The sequence below is a fragment of the Lepidochelys olivacea genome (genome assembly GCF_965140295.1).
Source record: "Lepidochelys olivacea isolate rLepOli2 genome assembly, chromosome: 3".
In the NCBI taxonomy this organism is placed as follows: domain Eukaryota; kingdom Metazoa; phylum Chordata; order Testudines; family Cheloniidae; genus Lepidochelys; species Lepidochelys olivacea.
Window position 1 is genome coordinate 189,877,380 of NC_140413.1, and position 19,337 is coordinate 189,896,716.

Here is a 19,337-nt window from a genome sequence, read left to right on the forward strand (position 1 = left end):
CATATCCCAGTTAAGAAAGGTGTGAAACAAGGAGACACAGTTTCACCAAAACTCAACACAGCCTGCCGGAAAATGAATTGGAAGGGTGGAATCAACATCAACGGAAAGCAGTTAAACCATCTCATATTTGCGGATGATATTGTGTTGATGGCTGAAATTACTATCAAACTACAGAAAATGCTGCGAGAACTCAATACAAAAAGCAGCCAAGTCGGACTGAAAATTAACCGCTCCAAAACTAAATGTATGCCGTCTGATACCATGCCAAAAGCCCAAAGAACAGTCAAGGGAGAACAGCTAGAAGAAGTTGAGCAATATGTCTATTTGGGCCAAGAAATTAACATGCGCCATGATCAGGAAGGTGAATTCTCATGAAGAAAGAAAGCAGGTTGGTGCGCATTCAATTCTATCTCGCATGTCCTCCAAGGAAAAATCAACAAGGCAACATGCGCCAGCCTCTTCAACTCAAAAGTACTGCCAGCAACATTGTACAGCAGTGAAACATGGGCACTGACAAAGACAGAGGAGCAGCAACTGTCTGTCACGGAGAGGGCGATGGAAAGAAGAATTCTGGAAATTTGAGTCCCCAGTGAAGTGATCAGACAGCAGAGTGGAGTGCAGGACATCGTTGCTGAGAACTGGCATAGTAAAATGCGATGGGCCGGGCATATAGCGAGGCTCAATGACAATCAATGGACTGCAGCTGTCGCTGAGTGGTACCCACGGGAGCTGAAACAACCACTCGGATGACCTCCAAAGAGATGGGAAGATTTTATTGTGAAAAGACATGGCTGCACATGGAGAAGGAAGGCCAGGACACGAGAAGAATGGAAGATGCGTTGTGATCGGCACAATCTATGCGAGGGCTGAAGGACTGATCGATCAAGGTGAAGCTGAAATCTGAAAGATGCTTTACATGTTGTCAGACATATTTTGTGAAAGGTCTCTTCTATGTTAATGAAGCACTTGTACCTCATCCTATATAGTCTCAATAATACTGATAATAATAATAATTCTCAAAGCAGAAAAATAGATGTTGTTTGGCTATGAACTAATTGCAAATGGTGATCACAGAATATCAATGTCTGTACATTCTTAGCTATTTAAGAGACGTCTTTCTGTGCTGGAGCTGTTTGAAGGTTGGCAGTCAGGAAAGCTGTTATTGAACCCAGCAGAGGGTGCTCCAGAGTTTGCGACCAACATGCTGTCACGTGGCAGTGTAGAAATTTCATTACCTCCTCTAACAGTCTAACTTTCCTCATCTACTGTACAATCTGATTAGCAATGGTAGGAAGAATCGGAGATGTTCTATTGCTAGGGGGTTAGATGAAGGAGCTTTTTAAAAAATATCAAATAATTTCAGATCTGAGTCAGTGACTTTTAAAATGAAAGGTCTACTCTGTTGCCGTTAATGGGCAGGCTTTCATAATTTCTTGCTATCACAGTACTAACTTCTTCTTTTCAAAGCCTTTCTGAACCTCTCATTGTCCAGCATTTGTATCCCTCACTTTAATGAGCGCTAAATAAGAATTATATAAGTATTTCAATAATTCTCACTGGACAGTTAATTAAGCAGCACTGAGTCTAAGGAGCAGTCAGCTATTCCCTCCTTTTACAGGCAAGTGCATCCACAGACACAAAGGGAAGAGGTCATTTTTTTAAAAAAAATGATGTGTAGATTAGTAATTTTTCTCTGTAATAAATGACCTGGCTAACAAGCTGAAACAGTGAAATAAAATTTCACCTTTTTTTGTCCCCTCATTTTTCCAGTCCACTCTCTTGTGTTCCCTCAAGCTTCTTTTACACAGGAAATGAATTCCCTTTAACTTTTTAGGGCCTGAAAATGTTGAACTAAAGCTCTCCAAATTTGCTTCCCTCAGTAAATTGCACGGGGAATGGCCCTGCCCAATCCTTCATTACACATTCTTCTTTTTTTTAACAGCTTCTGTTTTTTCTCATATTTGATAGATCCTACCACAAACTTCAACTAGAGTGAGTGCAGAGGACCATAACACCAGTCTTACACACAGGGTATTTTATTAAGTCCAGCAGTTAAAAATGTACAAAGTTCCTCATAATAATCCATTCATTCTGTTCTCGCCTGATTCTTGGAGTAAGCCTGCACAATTATTCAAATCCCAGCTTTTAGCTGCAGCATACACCTCGCCATGGGGCTGTGCCTCTGTAATCTTGCTTTGGTCTTGCATGTCAAATGGAATTAACTCCCATAAGAAATGTATGCGAAGACAACCCAAAGTGTCTAATCCAGCTGCTGTCTTAAATTTCTGAAACTCAGACCTGTCATCTTTTTCTATAGATTTGTTGAAGTTCTCACTTATGCTTCAGTCCATCCAAAAATGAAGTTTAGGGAAATTTGCATTTTTATATATTTTTCAGTTGTTCACTCCTTTAGCTTTTTCATGTGTTTCCTTTGTAGGAGTGTTTCCCCCGCTCCCTCCCCCCCTCGCAATTCCAGTCCTATTTTACACTTGCAGAATTCCTGATAGAGGTGGAGTCAGTTGTTTTTGTAGCTGGCAATACACAAGTTTAAACCCAAGGAGTATTACTTGATGATGCAGAGGCCAAACCAAAACAAAAGCTAGGACTTGTGCGAGTGAGGAAATAATGATATCATTATTACCATACCTTAACAACTCAACCCAGCTAATCACAAAAACTAATTCTGCCTCCATTAAATCTCAAACTGCATTGCCTCCTTCAGGAATAAAAAGCTCTCTGAAATTAGTTTTGGTTAGTCTAACTACACAGTTTATGTGTTGTATTAAGAATAGATTAGCTAAAGAAGCAACCTTTCTGATGCTTCTGGCTTCTGCTCTTCTGTAGGGGGCATACTTTCAGATATCAGCAAAACATGCCAGTATATTTGTCAGGGTTCCCTCCGGACTCTGAACTCTAGGGTACAGATGTGGGGACCTGCATGAAAGTCCCCTTAAGCTTATTTCTACTAGTTTAGGTTAAAAACTTCCCCAAGGCACAAATCCTTCCTTGTCCTTGGATGGGTACTGCTGCCACCACCGAGTTAGACAAAGATTCAGGAAAAGGACCACTTGGAGTTCCTGTTTCCCTAAAATAGCCCCCCAAGCCCCTTCACCCCCTTTCCTGGGGAGGTTTGAGAAAATCTACCAACCAACTAGGTAAACCAGATTCTTAAACAAAACTTTATTATAAAGGAAAAAAAGTAAAAGAAACACATTTGTAAAATCAGGATGGAAGGTAACTTTACAGGGTAATCAGATTCAAAACACAGAGGATTCCTCTCTAGGCAAAACTTTAAAGTTACAAAAAAACAGGGATAAACCTCCCTCTTAGCACAGGGAAAATTCACAAGCTAAAAACAAAAGTTAATCTAACGTGCCTTGTCTTATTTACTTACTCTTTTTGCAATATTGAGACTCATTTTAGGATGATTTTAGGAGAAGGAGTTTTCTGACCTGATGCTTCTCTGCTTCCCCAGAGAACACACAAACAAATATCACAAACACAGCCTCCCCACCACCTCCCCAATTTGAAAGTATCTTCTTTCCCCATTGGTCCTTTTGGTCAGGTGCCAACCAGGTTATTTGAGCTTCTTAACCCCTTACAGGTAAGGAGGAATTCTAGGCTACCCTTAGCTATGACAATAGTAAATAAGGATTTTTTTTAAAAAGAGAGAAAAACTGTATCATACAGAACTTAATTTTCCACCTATTCAATCGAATATCAGCAAGATTTGATTAGGCTTGGCCAATTTTACATGAACTAGCCAAAATGCATTTATATAGAGGGGTCCAGTTTCAACATAAATTCAGTAAATAGCAATTACAAAATTATAGTCAGATACAAAGCTGTTTCTTCTAGCTGTCTTGGGTAAGTGAGGTTGGAAGGGTAAAACTGTAACTTATTGTAGTGGATATTTAATAAGTGGTAAGCCATAGCACTCTCCACTTGAAAGTTAATTAAGGCCATCAAATGACCATACTTGTACAGAAAATATGTTAATGGTTTAACCATGGTAACAGTCACAACAAAGCCCAGCAAAATAATAATGGCTTTATGCATCATTTTTACTAGTCATTACAGAAAGACTTATCTTTTTAAAAAGAGTGACCATCTCTTGTTTGTTTTCACATTTTTAGGAAGTAAGAGTATTAGCAGTTAATTTTGAAACTTCTTCATTTTACTACAAACAGGCACTGATATTGAAATATTGAAATTTTGATATGTGGAGTAGGTCAAAGTGTATTCACTTATAATGAAATCCTATAAATATGGACTATATTGTGCATGTCAATGCTGTGTTTTCTTCATCTCTCTCTTTTTTGTTGCATACATATGGGTTTTGAAGAAAAGACTCTTTAATTTGTAGAACTTCACCAAGTCTTTCAGATCTTTTTAATTCAGAAGTGTCATTGTTGTGTGATTTTAGTTGTTGAATAATCATCCTCAACAATAGACAGGATATAAAACCAACTATTCTACTCAATACATAGGATGCTCAGTGGGTCAGATTCTTCACTTCTTCCCCAGGAAAACTCCCCATTCAGGTCACAGGAACTTTTTATTGTTTAAGGTTTGAGGGATTGATTCTGTAAATTAACAAGTATCTTCAACTCCCATGGAGGCTGAGGGCACTCAACACCTTGTAGGAAGCTTGAGCCCTGAATTTAACCCATTCTGAGTAAATAATATATTAGACAATACCTTTATTTGATTGTGTCAGGGGGTAGCTGTGTTAGTCTGTATCCACAAAATTCATATAACTAAAATTCATTTGTAAATTTAACACCATTAATTTGGGCTTGCATAGGGACAGGGAGTGGCTGGCTCACTACAAAGGCAACTTTCCCTCTTTTGGTATAGCCACCGCCTCATCAATGATTGGGAGTGGACCACATCCACCCTGATTGAATTGTCAACACTGTCAACCCTGTCAACTGTCAACTGTCAACCCTGTCAACACTGGTTCTCCACTTGTAAGGTAACTTTCTTCTCTTCATGTGTCAGTATAATAATGCCTGTATCTGTAATTTTCACTCCATGCATCTGAAGAAGTGGATTTTTTACCCCCGAAAGCTTATGCCCAGATAAATTTGTTAGTCTTTAAGGTGCCACCGGACTCCTCATTGTTTCTTTGATTGTTAACTCTCATTAATAATACTCTGCGCTTGTGTAGCACTTTTCATTCAATGATCTTAATGTGCTTCCCACTAAAAATTCCTCAGAACATTTCTGTGAGGTACACTCTACTAGCTTGTGCGTGTTTGAGTGATGAAAGTATATCAAATAGTCAATGGACCTATGCTAATTTATGCCAGCAGAGGTTCTGCGTCATAGAATCTGTTACTCTGAAAAATAAAGGGTGAAATTATATAGATCCTAGTGGTGTAGCAATAAGATTCATTCAGATAAAGCAAATTATTTAATGATTTTTGCCACTCTGTTTCTCTCCCCCCACTTTAATATGTGTGTTTACTCATGTCACAATAGTCAAGAGTCTGTCAACATTTCCAACATAATCTGCCATTTTAAGGCATTTATACAAATACAAATTTACTTATACAAATAAATTCTGCCTTAAAAATTTAGTATACATTCCTCTTGATGCATTCACATAGCTCTCACTATTAGTAGCAATGTTATATTCATACTTCAAGGGAACAATACATTCTATAGTTTTTCCAGGTCAGAACTGGAACACTCAAAAATGTTTACACACGTGTTCCTGGCCTTCTTTGAAAGAAGAATAAGCATTTATCAGTAGAGCTGAGAGAATATTTTCGGACTGAATGTTTTTCATTAAGAAAATGGCTTTTGTCAAAACCAAAACTTTTCACGGGAATGTGATGAATTTGATGAAATTTTGCTTATGACACAAGGCATTTTAATTATGTCAAGATGTTTGATTTCAACATTACTGGACTGGAACTTTTCTGGTTTTTTTAATTACTTTTCATTTCAAAATTTATTGTATATTACTAAAAAAATTAAAAAGTCAAAATTTAAATGAAATATTTTAATTTTATCTAAACAAAATATTTTAATTCACAACAATGATGTTTTTTAATTTCACTTTGTGGGAAATTTCAAAGGAAGACAAATTTTGAAATTGGAGAATTTCCTAAGAAACGAAAATTCCAATTTCCATGTAGCTCTGTCTGTTATTATTAGGTATGTTTATTTCTATAGCTCAAGATTCCATTTTTTTGCTGGTTGCAATAAATGAAAATAGGCATTGCCCTTTTTGGGTTTATTTTATCAAAATGTCCAACTTCTTTTCTGATTACATTTTTTAAAGTGCTGGAGATAGTCACAATGTGTCCACTCGTGGCTTGCCTACACAGTGCTTTAGTCTGCATCAAGGAAATGTAAATTTTAGTGCGCACCAGCATGTCATGTAACTTGCCCGTTTCTCGTAACAAGTTTCCTAGTGCATGTTGAATGTAGTCCCATTTCAAACAATAAATGCTAGCATGGACTAAAATGTACACCTCTCTGGGGCCGACAAGACCTGAGAAGAGGCTGCTGGACAGACCAAATGGATGTTTCTCGTATCCAGTTTTTCTTTTAAGGATTGCTTTGAAGTGCTGAACACCAACAAATCCTACTAACTTTCAGGATCAAAAACTTCTTTATTATCTCAGACTTGCTGTGTGATAAAACAAAATATATGTAATAATACTACTCACTACTCAGTCCTTTCAGGCAACAACTACCACAATGAAACACCCAAATCTCCATGGGTGGAAATGTCCTGTTTTTTTGGCTTGCAACCTTTAACTGTCCCACACTAACAATTCTCCAAGAGTGACAAAATCAAGCATAACAAAACAAGGAGAAAAAAGTCAACAGAGAATCCCTTACTTAGAGCCTAACTTTCGGCATGGGAATTAGATATGTCTTCTGTACTAGTGCTTCAAGCTATTCTCAGCATTTGCTAGCTGTCATCTCCCAATAGATACTTACAGTTTTTTGCCCATCTGTAATAGGTTCTTAGACATTCCCCATTACTGTAATATCTAAGTGTCTCAAAAATCTTTAATGTATTTAGCCCCACAACATCCCCATAAGATAGTGAGCTATTACATCCATTTTACAACTAGGGAACAAGGCACAGAAAGGTTAAGTGATTTGCCTTAGGTCAGATAAGGGGCCTCTGGGAACACTGGGGCTTGGACAGTGGTCTCCTGAGTTGAAGGCTAGCCCCCTAACCAGTAGACCATTCTTCAGCACCTCATCTCCTTTTCTAGAGATCATGTCTGTTCTCCCAGTCATCTCCTCTTCAATCGTGATGTCAGCTTTTCTCTCCTGCTGTTTGGCTCACTGTTGTGCTATCTCTGGTCACCTTGCCACATTGCTAACACGTGTGCAGTAACATTGTAAAGCTATATTCTATGGGGTCCTTGGGCTATAGTAAAGGAACTTAAAGATAAGATATTGCTTAGGGTATTCATTGTTCATGGACATCATAAGAAATGAGGCCTTGTGAAGAGTTAACAGAAGATGAAAGCTACATGGCACACTGCAGCACATGGAAACGTGATCAACTTGGCAAAGGGTAATACATATAAGTGAATGGCCAAGTTGAGGGAATGCAGTAAAATGCTGGCTAACGTTAAGTGATCTTAAGGGAATAACTAATTGTGAAAGATGAATTCAATGTGAGAAGAGTGTAAGTTAGGGGAGCTTGGATATGTATTGAGAGTGTGAGATCAATAGCAGAACAGGAGGGAAAAGCTAGGGAGTGGCTCAGACTGTTGAAGAAACGCCAAGAAAAGAAAAATAATGGGCAGAATTAGGAGTATATCCAGCAGGTCAAGTCTGTGCAGCAAGTAAAATAGAGGTCTAGCTTCTGTATTCTCATAAATTAATACAGAATCTCTCCAGCTCAGTCGAGGGCAATGAGTGGGATCAGATGGGATCAGAAGCTTGGGCTCTGAGCCAGACATTTTGCCATAAAGCAGTTTGAGTGTGACAGGGTTGATTGAGTAAAGGTCCAATGTATAGGATGGATGGCAATAGTGGAGCATGATAAGTTATAGAACAAACCCATTGCAGAACAATGAACCTAGAAAACTGACCAGAATCCAAGGGGGAAGTATTTGGACTTACATTGGCTACAGATTTCTGGCTGCAGGCCTCCACTGCACTTAGCCATAGAAATAATTTTAAACGTAGTGATTATTATTCAATTATGTGATGCTGTAACTGAAAGAAGTTATTTCCTCTATGGCTATCAATGTATGAGGAAAAAAACACCATCTAAAGTAGGAGGATAGGCTCATGGAGTGTTGCTGGAACTGTGTCACAAGAAGCTCATACAACTATGCCAAGGTGGTGATGGAGGTTAAGAAATGTTTCTTCTCCTTTCCCATAACCTTTATAAAGTTGTGGCCAACAGAACTGTTCCAGATAGTGAAGCGTTTTTAACCAACACAGGTTGTCTTTGCCTAAGATCTGTTGTGAGGCACTTATGTCCTACTTCACAAAGCGGAGAACATTGCCTGTTCTGTTAAATATGAGTCAGATAATAGAGTACCATCCCTTGGCCAAGCTTGGACCAGTCTCAGAACAGACTTTCCCCCAAACCTCTATTTCTATGATGAGTCAGTGTAGCCCTGCCTCTCATGGCTGATGAACGATAGTGGGGAGCGCCTTGTTTAACTGCTAACAGAAATGGTTAATGTCTCTCTGAAGAGTGTAGGCTATAGGTAACCTTTTAACACGTTCCTTCTGTGGTGTTCCAGCCCTTGCTCAATAAGGTATCATTGGATGACAATAATCTAAGCAATTAATACCTCATCTCAAATCTCCTTTACTTTGGAGAGGGTGTTCAGAAACATGTGTCATGCTAACTCCAGCAGTTCCCGATTTTTTTCAGTATTTTAGTTCCCTTCTAGTCAGGCTTCTCACCTGGCGGATGATCCACACTTGGCAAATGACAGAAATCTTATTTATTTCATTTAATATCTGCTAATAATGTTAGAGCAACTAATGTCCTTTGACACCACATGGACCCTGAGGTTCTACTAGCATGTCTGTAGAATCTGGAGTAGACAGCATCATATAAAGGTGACTGCAAGCTATGTCTAGTAAGATGATGATGCCCTTTCTGTAAAATGAATGCCTTACTTTGCCTTTCTCTCCTCCAGGCTAGACTACTCTAGAGCTATACATCTGGAGCAGCCCATGAAGGACACCCAAAAGCTACGGCCTTTACAGGGTATGCTACTACAATAGACACTCATTAGTAGGAACATATCAGTGCCCTATTGCTATGTTGCTCCTAAGTAGTTGTTGCTGTTATGGGGAGAGTCGACAATTCACAGTACAGAAAGTGTTCCCAGGGGAAATGTTGCTCATAATGGTGGCTGCTCTTACAAGGTGTTGTTGCAAACAAGCATCTACTGTAACAGGCTAATGTAGGAAAACAAAAAAATCACAAAAAAAATCCAATATTCTCTAAAAATACAAAAGTCCTTAGTTAAACCAGTTAAGATGGGGAAACTCAGAACTGGGACTCAAATAGGGTCTCCTACTTTGGACATTCTCTGGACTTTCTCAGGAAATAGCCAAGGGACACCTGAATAACCTAAAAAGTGTTAATGGTAATTCAATATATGACACCCTTCTCTTTGAGTCAATACTTCATAGGTGCCCCGAATGGTGCATTTTTTTTCATCCAGAAATGCAGATTTAGATTAATTGAAACATTTCACAAATTCTTGTTATATTTGACCACATTTTTTTTGGTCATAAAACAAAGCAAAATGCAACTAAATCAAACTATTTCACTTCTACCTTTTTAAACAAAATATTTTGATTTTATGATTCACATGAATTTCATTTTGAATTCTACCTCAATTTTATTTTTATTAAAATGTTAAACTCATAAACAAAACAAAATATTTTGTTTCGGGTCAAATGAAACTTTTGACAACCCCAAACATTTTTTTTTTTTTTTTTTACTTTTTGGTTTGCTGAAAAATTAACAAAAAAGATGTCATTTTTTCCAAATGTTTCAAGCAATTTTTCCCTATTTTTTCAGTTTGACCAGCAAACTGAAAAATCATTTATTTGCATAGCTCTGGTCCAAATCAGTTGTATCTAGTCAATCTAGGTTTTTATATCATGGCGAGACTATCTGAATCCTGCCCACCCAAACTCGCTTTGCAGTTTCAAGTGGATGCAATATGCAGCACTTCCTGTCCTAAATTGTTGTGTAGTGGTGCTCTGTGTTGGCTAACAGTGGTTGCAATTTATCTTAGCAGTGGCTCCATTGCAGTGATGGAATGGTATGATCCCCATGTAGGGTTTGTATGTAGGTTAAATCTATAAAGTGCTTTGGGATCCTTTTCGATGTATAGTGCTATATAAATGTATGATGTTATTATATCAGGATTGCCTCATTAACCCCACTGCTTCCAGATCAATCCATTGCTTTAATGGCTCCATTTTTCTCTTAGGCTGACTAATACAAAACTAGTACAACATGTTACAACAACTCCGATAAAATAAATCAAGATGTCCTGTAGTATTATATTAAAATATTCATTTAACTTGTTAAAATCATTAAAACAAATGCTTGATACATTTGTATTTATTTTGGTACCCCTTTTAGTGAAGAACAGGGATAACTGGAAGACAGAGAGACAGTCTGAATAACTCACTATCAGGACTACAAAAGCTTTTCCACAGTGCTAATTTAGGCTCTTTCAATTTACTCTACTTTTAAACACTTTCCATTTCATAATTAAGTAAAAACAACTTTCTTTCTTTCTTTCTTTCTTTCTTTCTTTCTTTCTTTCTTTCTTTCTTTCTTTCTTTCTTTCTTTCTTTCTTTCTTTCTTTCTTTTTGGCTGACTTCACCCCTTTTCTCCCTTTCCAGAGGGTCCTATAAAGAACAGAACTAAGGAAAGGGAAGGTGTGATGAAGCTTAGACAATAATGTTATTTTAAAGTTTGACTGCAACAGCTCCCTCAAAACAGACATTCTGCAACTTTAGTGCCTGCTGTCTTGGCCTTTTCTTTCTCTCCTCTTTGACTGGCAGTTCCTTACATCAGCTTTTCACCTGTATTCTTCTGCTTTCTGGTAGAGACTTTCCTAGCACAGCAATGGTAAGCAGCGGTACCAATTCAGATATTTCTTGGGGCAAGGAGGCAAATTCTGACTGCCCAGCCCCCCAGCAGCAACCCCGTTCCAGTCTCCACTCAGCCTCCTCCCACTCCCATAGGGACCACGGGTCTCCCTCAGCTGAGGAGTCTCCCCTCTTGCTTACCACACAGTGCGTGAGCTGGTGCTGCCTGGAGTCAAGTTCACAATGGACTCTCCTGTGCTCTGTAATATATTGTCTGGACAGAAGGGTAGCTGGGCCAGATTTGAGTGGTGTTGCAACCCCATGCTCCAGATCACAACACTGCTCCATGAAATTTGGCTAAGCCACCATTCTATATGGATAGATGTGTGGCCAGGTCCAATTTCAGTAGTATTGAAAACACACAGCTGGAGTAATGCTCCAGACTCTGACAGAGTATTGATTTAGTATGAGACCACTGCTTAAAACTTTGAGCAAGTGCAAAACCTTTTTTTTTTTTGGTGGTGGTGGTGGGCGGGCTAATGGTACCACTGATGGTAGGACGTCTTTCTGTACTGGAAAATAGGCTTTATTCTGCTCATAACCAATTTCTTTGTCACTTTGGCATACGTTTCCACCATAGCTTAGGGAAGCATCCTGGACTAATAGATAGAACACTGGATGGAGAGCCAGAAGACCTGGGTTCTCTTTCTGACTCTACCACTGCTGTGTGACTTTGGACAAGTCACTTCACATCTCTATGCTTGTTTCCCTTTGTCTGTCCTGTCTATTTATTTTGGAAGTGTCCTCAGCCCCTCCCATGAGCTTTTCCCATCCAAGGGCATAGTCTAGAGTATTATTATTTTTATGTAATAATTTCATACATAGTATTTTAGACCCTTTCAGGACATACAAGAAGACAGTTTTTTGCTCCAAGACATTTAAATTCAAAGCCCCTGGTCCTGCCATTTGATGCACATGAGCAGACCCCTGCACCTGTGTTGAGTTGCACTGGCTTCAGCGGGTCTCTATGAAGGCACAGGGGGTTGTCTACATACATCTTACAGGAGGATCAGAGACTAACCAGACAACATACAGAAGAAGGGATGGGGACAAGTGGAGAAAAAGGCTAAAAACCAAATGATTGATGTGGGGTTCTTATACCAAAGACTTTGTTGATGTGCAGTGTTTGTTCCTTAACTCTTGTTAAGGTTCTTAACTCTTGTTAACATTTGTTAAGGTTGTTTGGCACCTTTTATTATTTAGGTTTTATTTGGGGGGGGGGGAGAAGGGATTAAATCATGCCCTCAGTTAACATCACTCTATAAACCCTATAGCTTTTCTCATTTCTTGCTTTTTGAGTCTTTAATATTTCACAATTTATATGGAGGAAAGGATAATCTTAAAAGTACAGGATGTCCTTGGTTTAAGGCACAGACCTAGCACTCAGAAGATCTACTCAGCTCTACTCAGCCTTTTTGCGTGGTAATAGGTCAGTTTTTAAACTGGAGATAATACTTAGTATCCTGGTGGGTGGCTGTTGTAAGGCTGAACTCAATAAAGTTTGTAAAGTGCTTTGAGATCCTTTGTTATAGAAGTGTCAAGTACTATTATTGTTCTCAGTCACCTCATTCCCTTTCCACCTGCCTCGTCCAAGGACAGTTACTTGTTCAACCCACCCTTCATAGCTATTTTCATCAGCTCCATATCATGACATCAGTGGTTAGTCTAAGAAGACAACACTTTTCAATTCATATGGTCCAAGAAAACATTATGTGCCATTATGATCCTTGATACAAATGCCCTGAAAGTCTGTGAATTTATACTAGGGATGAACTTGGCCCTACCTTGTTACTGTGGTATGTAGAGTATTTGTTTGTCATGTGAAAATACAGGGCTAATACCAGTGGCTTTAAAATATATGTGTAACAAACACCTTTTGCTTTGGGAGAAATTCTGCATCCATTGAAGTCAATGGCAAAACTCTCTGATTTCAGTAGGGCTAGAATTTCACCGTGTGTGTGTATGTATGTGTGTGTCTTTCTAACCTGGTATATGGTATATTCCTCCACTTGAATATTATCCCATAAATACAAGGGTAGCACTTTTATAATGTCACTAGTAGCTAAAAGCCTCAGAATAGACAGACACAGCACAGATGACATCATAGTCTCTGGTATTTAATAATATTCAGAAAATGTATTGTTTCTATGTGGAGCACAGTAAGCAGGTCATCACAGCTCATCTTATATAAACTGCTTTTGTAAGACAAAGAGAACCCGCCATTACATTACATCCCTAGAGCCTGTGGCTTAAAACTTATATGTTGGTCCAATAAATGGCATCAAATTATCTGTCTTATCCTTCTATTGAACGCAGAACACATGCTGCTACGAAACAAAAAGGACATGCATTTATTTTCAAGCATAGGATTTTGGAACCACTTGGGAAGAATATTCTTGATTGAGAACCAAAACATTCCATGATGCTTAACAAACCTGCAAATTGAAAAATCAACATCTGCCCTGTGTAGCAACAATAGTAGAAGGACCTATAGCCTGAAAAATTCAAAATATTCCTTAAATTATATTTTTGTGCATTTACAAAATTACTACTCTCTGAATCAAAAGTCTCAAGCTGTTTTTATCTAAGAGCATACGTTGTGTCGATAGACAATATCTCAGCCTGTAGTCGTACATGAAAAGCCCTGCTGCATAGCATAATGGACAGTCCTGCGAACAAGAAGCTGCATCTCAGTGAATGCTCCTATAATAATATTTTAAAATAAATGATATGCATCATTAAATCACTGAGGATGACTAACTCAATTTTAGAAAAACCACAACTCCTGCAATCACAGTTGCAGTTCTTATTTGAATATTTTAGCTTTTACCTGGGCAGCCAATAGAAGCTAGTGAAGCCATACTCTGCTTCATACAGATGAAGGCACTACTCTGAAAGAAACAGGAAGGAACCTGTGATTATGTAGATACAGTAGCGTGGGCTAGATGTTTTTTTTTTGTCATTTTTCTTATTTACATATCACAGGCGTTTCTTTACGAAGTTATTTTAAATAATTTATTAGATTGATCTCTTCAAAATTCTACCAAGGCTAGGGAAAAAAAATGTCTTCTAAACTTATTTAAAGGTTTGTGCTCAAGCAGGGCATTTACCTGCCTCACTGCTGATGTTCTAAAAATACCTCCATGTCCATACTATTATCCATTCTTCACGTCCAATTGCTCTGTTATGGTAATAGTCAGAAGCACACCATGTAGTAATTACTTACAGCTGACTTAAGAAAAGAATATTCAACTCCCCCACTGTTCCATGAGAAGGTCTTTATGCACTATTAACTCATTCCTGTTTATTAATACTCTACTGGTAATTCTGGCTGCTGCTTTTTAGGTTTGTAATAGGAGGACTATTAAACAGCAATTATTGACCATATGGGTTGGTGAATATTTGTTGTTGGGTTTTTTTTTTTTTTATTAATCCTTTTAACTTCTTTTTAAGGAAGCCATATTACAACACAGTAAAAATGGCATTTCATCTGCCTGGGACTAAGAACCTTGGCAGTACTTCCCATTTAGAAAATTCAGATATATCAGAAGAAGCTGCAGAAATACAGAACAATTTAGAAAACATGAAAATCCTAAGAGGGAGGTACAGGGAAAACCTTTGTCTTCATTTTATGGCTGTGGGCATTTTGGTTTGTTTTAGTTTTTCTCTGCCTTTTATTTTTTTAAGATAAATAGAAATCTGAGTTTTTTTACTCATTACATCTGTTCTAGAATTTCCAAATTTTAAACTAATAAAACCCAAGCTAGAAAAAGTGCAAAATTATCAGACTTCTGGGTATTAGGCAGCTGCCTTTGTGAATGAGTCTGCCTAGTGAAAGGGTTCAGGAGGGACAAAATTATAGTAATTATGTCTCAAATAGCTGGGCTGGGGGAAAGTGGGTCTTTTTTACTGCAGTTCTTGCCTTTGGCCAGTAGCAGCAGTTATTCCTTCTGTAGTTTCCAGCATTTGCCTCTGTGCTTCTCCGGCTGTTCTTCACTCCTTCACTTCCCAACTTTCCAGAGATAGGGAGGTAGCCAGCTGTAGTCCAGTCAACTCTCTCACAGTTGGTGCTTCTCTCTTTTGCTGCCCCCCCCCAGGATGATGGAGAGAAGAGGAGCCAGCTGGGTTGGAAAGGAAGTGGTAACTATAAAGAGGGTGAAGCAGAGGAAGGAGGGAAAGGGGAGCCTTAAAGGGGATGGATGAAAAGGGATGGGCCTACAGTGAGAGAGTGGAAGGGGGAAGCTTGAGATGGGTAGCAAGAAAGAAAGAAGGGAGATACGTCCATCAGAGGTACCAGAGAAGAGCGCCCAACATTAAACACATTTGCTGTGGTGGGTATTTGTGGGGAATTTATGGGCTATGTAGAGCCCCTATACACCACTTCTGACAAGATGGTGACACTGCAGTTGAGACTGAGATTATTTAGAAGTTGAGAGAGGGCCTGGCAGCAGCAAATGAGGGATGGCATGGAGGAAGAAAGAGCCACATGTAAAGGACAAAGTACATCACCAACCTCCCAATCTTGTAAATTGCTCTATATGAGTGGACCCCTGTGCCCATGCGGAGCCCCACTGAAGGCAAGAAGGAAAGTCAGATTTTCAAGATGAAATAGTTTCAAAGGCAATTTCCTCAATTCTTCACTGACCCTATTTTTTCTCCTAGCAGAACATTTTCTTAGGGCTTGTCTTTACTACCGGGAGATTGACACTTCTACAATCGATGCAGCGGGTGATGATTTCGCGGGTCTAATGAAAACCCACTAAATCGATGGCAGAGCGCTCTCTGGTTGACTCTGGTACTCCAGCTCCTCGGGAACAGTAAGGTAAGTCGAGCAGAAAGCGTGTCCTGTTGACGCAGCACAGTGAGGATACTAGGGTAATTCATGTAGCTGGAGTAGTGTAACATAGCTCAACTTTACCCCGGTAGTCTAGACAAGGCCGTGATCTCTTAATACTATTCCCAAAGTTTGGTAGAAGTTCTCATACCTGTGTGTGTTTGGCTTGGATTATGATTCTTTGCCATATCATTCTGGTCTCCTGAGCTGATGACCAAAACCAACTCAATATAGGAAAAAAAACCAGAGGGCATAGTTGTTTCTGATCATCATTACATCATACATTTTCCAAAACTAAAATAACTAGTGTCAAAATAAAAAGTTTAATAGATTAAAAAAAGGTCAATTTTGAATCTGTTGTTGTTTCACTGCCAATGAAACAATCTATTGTTTTCCTATTATAAATTTGCATCTGTCATTGTTTTATGAGTTAAAAATGCTTTTTTTGGTATCTCAGCTAGGTAACATGCAGAATAACTTAGAAAATAAATTAGAAAGCCTGTTAGATGTGATGTCATCTCTGAAACTGCTTCTAACCTAAATTGTAATGTAGATGAGTTAAATTGTCAACGTTTACCTCTAGTCTTGTCAAGATACAGAGATGTTTTAGTGTGATCAAATAGATTTCAGGGAAGTGTGGACTTACACAAAGCCATGCTAAAAATAATTACTGGGGGTAAAAAATAAAATCTGTCTAGTCTCTATGCTATTAAAGCAGGATAATTTTTTTTTAATTCAGCCTGGGTCTATGATAGCAGAACACCAACCTGTTGTTCACATTAAAAATAACAGTTTTGTGAAACCTGTGCATTCCTTTGTTCTCTGTTGCTGCCTGGATCTACATTGCAAAATCAGTGCGTGGCCCGAATGGCTGTTATGCCAGAAGTATTACCTTCTCAAGCAGTTATTCCTCTGAAGTGGTATATCTCATCATAACATCAGTGTTCCACAGCATGCACTGCCTGCCTGATGGTTTCTGTGTGCAGTTTAAGATGCTGTGTTTTGGTCTATAACACCCTAAGTGGCTTGGACCTGCCTCTCCCCAGGTGAAATCCTGGCCACACTGAAGTCAATGGAAGATTGCTATTGACCTCAGTGGAGGTGTTTGAGCTGGAGCTCCCTTGCTGTAGAAAATAGAGATCTGGCAGAAAGGTTAGGACTCCTTGATTAGGGAACTTGCTCCACTCTGGCTCTGAAAAAGTCTGGATTTCTTGGGCTTAGCAGAGTGCTTTAAATATAATCTATTTTGTAGTGCTTTTGGGGAGGGCTGAGGGTATGAGGGTAGTGGTGCATGTTTTGCTGTTTTGAGACAGTTGTTAGTTAAGCGAAGTGAATGGAGCCTCTGCCATGTTAATGGGTGGTTCTTCCTTGTAGCGGATGGTGTTTAAAATCTTTGTTTGGATGGATAGATGTCATTTCAGTTTCTAAATGAATAAATGGAAATCTGGAGTGAACTAGCCCATGAGGTACTCTACTGCTTCAGCAAGCCCCAGAGTGCAGGCCACATGCAAAATTTACATTCAGATTGGTGTCAGAGCCTATCAAAGAGACTGTCACACTGCTGGGCTTAGGTGCTTAATGCCATACATTGTAGGTTTCTGTGGCGGGGGCCTTATTCCCAAACCCAAAACAAGATTTTGGTTCATTTCAATTAAATGGTCCGTTCCCTCCTCCTAATTTGAACCTGGCCCAAAACATTCAACAGTATTCTTTAAAAGACCCTGGGAAATTATATTTTTGCAAGATAAAATTACAGCAGATAAATGACAGTGTCACTGACATGTTACTTAATCACGTTGGTAGATTAGTTGCATGTAGTATTCTAAGTGAAACTGTAGGGTAGCACCAAGCCTTGCCCAGGCCAAAGGAAAACTGGTGTGTTCGTGATCAGCTGTTCTGGTTGTTGCAGGGAAGAGATTAGAGCAGTGCTTCTTTGTCAGTTCATCTCTTTAACTAATAATGTATTATTTATTACAAGGCTTTAGTTTCTTAAATCTGTCTTCTTTTTTCTTTTAAAGATATCGCTTACTGTTTGATCTATCGTCTGCAAATGTATACAGGGGCTGCAGCACAAGCTACATTTTTTAATGTCATCCAGTTTTATCTAATTCTGCATTTTATGTTCTCAGGGCTGGTTCAAGCACATCTGGGGTCCCCTGCAGCCCAGCACATCAGGGGCCTTCCACTTCTGTCATCATTTATTTTTCCCTTCCCCTGTATAACCAGACATAAAGGATTAGTGTGAAATTAAAACTCAGGTCTATGTAAAAATGCTGCAGCTCACCTAGGCTTTTAGTATTTTGCGCACACGCACACACACACACAACTTCACCCTTACCGAGTCTGCCTGCCACACAAGCCCAGTCTCCTTCGCTGCCCTCCCCACACACAGCACCCAATCTCCATCACTCTCAGTGCACTCAATGTACAGATTACTGTCTCTTCAGGAACCAGACCCTTTCACCCTCTTCCCACAGGACTAGGTTTGGAAGACGAGCAGGAGCAGCCCCCGGAGATCTCTTTCCAGATCTCCTCCTTGTATCCCAGGGTTTCTTGTCTTCCTCTTGGTCAGATGCAAGGAAAGTGCTCTTCTTTCCTGTACCTGTCCCAGGGAGTGAGGCAAGCTGGGAGTTCAGCCAGCTGCCAGGGAGCCAGCATTTAGTGCAGGCCCCAGATGTGTTTTTCTCCTTTCTCTTTGGGGGCCCAGGGTAAGCGCCTCCCTGCCAGCTGGTGACATGCTGGAGAAGGGGAAGACATGCTGGAGAGGGAGAAGACAGAGTGGGGAATTCAGGCTATTCAGCAATGCATCCAGATAAAGACTGTTTCCTCCTGGCAGGTAGTGGTGGAGGCCCGACTGCAAGGCAGAGAGGGGTGCTTCTCTCATGTTCCTAGTCTGCTGTTTTTGAAGGAGGAGGGAGAACTGGAAGAAGCTGCCACAGTGAGATCCCAACCTGAAATGTCAGGTCCGACAGCCTGTCATAAACTAGCCAATCCAAAAACAGTTTTTAATGCCAGCTACAAAATATAAGCAACTTTTTCATGGCATTTTTGTCTTCTGTGTGATTTTGCATATCAGAAGTGATGTGTCCAAGGAAGCAGACAAAATAAGAACATATTTCCATCAGAAGTACAGATCAGAGTGAGTCAGAGTGAATGGAATAGGATGGGAAAGAAGGGAATTGTGTATCCTCTACAACTGCTGCCCTGTCTTCTGGGCACCAAGTCTGCATATTTGAATCTAGAATGCTGTATTCTGTGTATATAAGATTTTTGAACTATAGATGTACAATACGTTTTCATGCAATAGCACGCTTATAGAGTGAGAGTGAAATAAGCACTGAATATGTGACCTGCAAGGGAAATGGAGGA

At 39.4% G+C, this 19,337-nt stretch overlaps 1 long non-coding RNA gene across 4 annotated transcripts in view; it reads left to right on the forward strand.

The window, feature by feature from the left end:
* Positions 1–19,337, forward strand: part of LOC311518416 — a 786,470-nt gene that overhangs the window by 567,332 nt on the left and 199,801 nt on the right. For all 4 annotated transcript variants that reach the window (XR_014710978.1, XR_014710979.1, XR_014710980.1 and 1 more), the window contains 3 exons: positions 4,808–4,978; positions 9,150–9,220; positions 15,800–15,956. This is a non-coding gene — a long non-coding RNA (uncharacterized lncRNA). The remainder of the gene's footprint in view (positions 1–4,807; positions 4,979–9,149; positions 9,221–15,799; positions 15,957–19,337) is intronic.